Consider the following 4,493-nt stretch of genomic DNA (forward strand, 5'->3'; position numbering starts at 1 on the left):
GAGAGAGAGAGAGAGAGAGAGAGAGAGAGAGAGAGCCACTTACCATCCATAAAGGTATCTACCCATATCCAAGAGAGAGAGAGAGGTACCTACCATCCATAAAGGTATCTACCCATATCCAAGAGAGAGAGAGAGGTACCTACCATCCATAAAGGTATCTACCCATATCCAGAGAGAGAGAGAGAGAGAGAGAGAGAACGCCACTTAACATCGATAAAGGTTTCCACCCATTTCCAAATAGGCTTTACCATCATCAATGCCAAGCAGGTATCAATTTATAGGCCTCGTAAATAGGCCTTTATGGCTGTGAAACGAAAGTCCGTGCGGCCCATCTGGCGCTTAACAATTTAACAACAGGGAAGACAAAGAAATGTGTCGCGTTGTGGACGTTATGCCCTTTAGTTTCTTGGTATTTTTCATTTTGTTTCCTTGAGTTTTAATGGAAAATATAACCAATTGGGAATATGTTTTTCTTGTTGGATATCTTGAAGTTTATTTATAAAAAAAATATTTTTTTTGTTATTGTTCTTAAAGTATTTTCTTCAATTGTTCATTGCTTCCCTTGTAGTTTATTTCCTTGTTTCCGTTACTCGTTGGGCTACATTTCCTTGTTGAAGCCTTTTGGCTTTATAGCATCTTGCTTTTCCAACTAGGATTGAAACTTACTGAGAAATAATAATAATAATAATAATAATAATAATAATAATAATAATAATAATAATAATAAAGTATTTTAACTGATAGAGCAGGGCTCATCTCCAGAGATTATTTTTTTAAATCCTTGTCAAACATAAACACCTCAACCAATTTGAAATATTTTCCTCTAGCTAAATAGTTTATAGCAATGGTAAAGTATCTTACCTTTTATTACAGGTCCTATTTTGAAAGATTTTATTTTTCAAAATCCTTATGAAATATAGACAACTTTTACCGGCTTGAAAATACAAAGTTCAATGCAAAATTCTTATAATTCACCGTATAGCAAAGTTCATAAACGCATACATTTTTGTTCAAATTTAGACAGGAAAAACTGGATTTTAGAAAGTAGTAACTCACCTCAATGAAAATTCGTAAAACCTATTCCATTGCGTCTTTAATCAAATGTACAGTTTGCTTCATTAATTCTGGTACACTTTATGGGAAGCTTAGGAAACGTCTGATATGGGAACATTGTAGTAGGCAACGCTGTGTAGCATAAGACATTGTTGGTAACGCTGCCTGTACAACAAAGTTGCTGAACATAGAAACACGTGATCAAAAGCAATTTTATTATTTTACTAAGTGCTGTAACAAGAAATATTGCTGTCTGCTTAGGAGCATCTCGTATATATAATGAAAATGCTTTCAATCCTGTGTTTACGAGCACAACAACTTTGTTTTACAGGGAGTGCTTCAAACAGTTTCTCTTTCGCTAAACAGTTTCTTTTTGGTTAAACATAACGTTACCTGCTACAATGCAAAGCTCACAAACGTCTCCTTAGCTTCTAGTGAAGTGTATCGGAACTAATGAAGCCAAATGTAAAATGTGCTTCAGAACTCTTGTGTTAGACGAGCGAAAGAGAATAATCGGGAGTAATTACTTGAAGTACAGGTATAAACATTATTATTACTTATCAGATCTATTTTCTTTAGGGGTAAAATGTTTTTTATCTTTGTCTGAAATGCGATGTTTTGAATCTAGTTTTACGATATGTGAAATATTTTGATTTAGTGTTACCTTACCAATAGTGAAGACAGACATAGTGCAGGATAAAGATATGGCGGTCGAAGGGGGCAGAGGACAGGAGGCAAGGGGGAGGACAGGAGGCAAGGGGAAGGACAGGTCTCCCTAGTATGTAATGATACGGCTCCTACGTTAGGTTAGGTGTGGAACATTAGGGTCAGGTGCTGTTCTTGCGTTTATCATTATTATTATTATTATTATTATTATTATTATTATTATTATTATTATTTGCGTTTATCATTATTGTTATTATTATTATTATTATTATTATTATTATTATTATTATTATTATTTGCTAAGCTACAACCCCAGTTGGAAGAGCAGGATGCTATAAGCCCAGGGCCCCAACAGGGAAAATAGTCCAGTGAGGAAGGGAAACTAGTAACAACATTAATATAAATATTTCCTATATAAACTATAAAAACATAACAAAACAAGAGGAAGAGAAATAGGATAGAATTGTGTGCCCGAGTGTACCCATGACAGTTGAAGGCCATGGTACAGACGCTATGGCACGTTGGTTTCCCTTTTAAAATCTGGTTTTTCAGTCATAATCTTCTGCACTCTAAAATGTCTAAAATTTGAATAATATGGGTTTACCCTAATTATTCAAAGTACCCATAAATACACCAGTAACACTTCTTGTTTTCTTGATTCGAAATATTGTGCTATAGTAAATATTTACCCTATTATCTCCTCATTCTTAAATATAAAATCCGTATTTTGATAGAAGAAAATATTCAATATTCTCCAGAGAATATTCACCCAATATTTTCTTGAAAAAATTTTGTAAGTGCTTACTGTATAAACCTTTTTAAGACGCTTCCATTTTTTAAAATTATTATTATTATTCTTAACAAATATGGCAGAACATACGTATGAGACTATTTTCAGAAAATTCCTTTTTTATCGATGGTCCAACACAAATATTTGTTTTCTAGGAAGTTAGAATATGCATGGAAATATTTCTCAATATATTTTTATTTCAGTCTATTATTTCAGGTTTGTTGATTAATTGGTTTTCTACACTTACAGTTCCGGCCACACTATTTTATCTTATTTCTCTTCCCCTTGTTTTGTTAAATTTTATATAATTTGTATAGGAAATATTTATTTTAATGTTACTGTTCTTAGAATACTTTATTTTTCCTGTTTCCTTTCCTCACTGGGCTATTTTCCCCGTTGTACGAACCGGGCTTATACCATCCTGCTTTTCCAACTAGGGTTGTAGCTTAGCAAGTAATAATAATAATAATAATAATAATAATAATAATAATAATAATAACATGAAACCAGAAATTGTATTTTCCCATTAGGGACATCGAACCTCATAAAAAAAAGAAAATGTTGATCCAGCCACATATTTCCTGGAACCGACCAGGATGCCAACGTTAATTAAGAAGGTAATGATGGTTGTAAATCTATTAGTGTTTATGAGGTAGCTAACACTGTTGACAAATAAGGTGTCCCCTTTAGTCAACTTTACTTATAGAGCTCTCTCGCTCTCTCTCTCTCTCTCTCTCTCTCTCTCTCTCTCTCTCTCTCTCTCTCTCTCTCTCTCACAGTTAGCATCTTTGGATAGTGTTTTCGCTTTCATTTAAAGGTTTAAAGGCCTCTTATGAATGGCACAGGCAAGGGGCAGTGACATTACCCTATCAAGCAGGACAATGCCCTAGAGACTGACCATATATATACATATGATCAGCGCCTAAGACCCGTCTCCACCCAAGCTAGGACCAAGGAGGGCCAGGCAATGGCTGCTGATGACTCAGCAGATAGACATATAGGCTCCCCCAAAGCCCCCATCCTTAGCTCACAAGGATGGTTAGCTTGCAGCGACCAAAGGAACTATGACTCAATAGATAGACCTTTAGGCTCTCCCAAACTCCACATCCTTAGCTCACAGGGATGGTTAGCTTGCAGCGACCAAAGGAACTATGACTCAACAGATAGACCTTTAGGCTCCTCTTAACCCCACATCCTTAGCTCACAAGGATGGTTAGTCTGCAGCGACCAAAGGAGCTAACGAGTTTGAGCGGATCTCGTACACCCGCCTGGCGATCACTAGGCAGAGACGTTACCGATAGGGCCACAACAACCCTATAATGTAATTCAATGGCAACCACATCAATAATGCAGAAGTATATGATTTATTTACTAACTTGATATTTTTGCTAATTAAGAAAGATATGCAAATGAAGCTGTGATTTTCCCAAAATGCAATATTCATTTATGATTTCTTTCTAAGATTCAATACGCAGTCACTCCATAATAACTACGTTGTGTTCTCGGAAACTGATATCAATTACATGTTTGTATTATCAAACTACTGTCATAAATAATCATTTACCATGTAATTTCTGTTCGGCTTTACGCGGAAATGTTAGATTAAAATGCCGTTTTATTAAGCTTAGAGGTTATACATGTTTCTGTATGTGGATTCTTGAAATGATGAAACTTTTACAAATATGATTAAGATAATAGAAAATTTATCTTATACTATATACTTACTTTTATATCGTCCTTGGATAACTTTATATCAAGAAGACCTACTGTGCAGTCAACGATTTTTTCTTTCTTTATGTATTCAACAAACCTGTTAACATCAATATATCTAATTATTGTGCAAATATATCACAGTATAACGTAAAGATACTTTAAATATCTATATGATATTTTCTGGATAAGAAATCTCTACCAATAAATAAAATCAGTATAATCTCATGACTAAATTCTAGGTAAATTTGCATAAGTTGCCAGTAATTCCCTG

The sequence above is a fragment of the Palaemon carinicauda genome, chromosome 22 (genome assembly GCF_036898095.1).
Source record: "Palaemon carinicauda isolate YSFRI2023 chromosome 22, ASM3689809v2, whole genome shotgun sequence".
In the NCBI taxonomy this organism is placed as follows: Eukaryota; Metazoa; Arthropoda; class Malacostraca; order Decapoda; family Palaemonidae; genus Palaemon; species Palaemon carinicauda.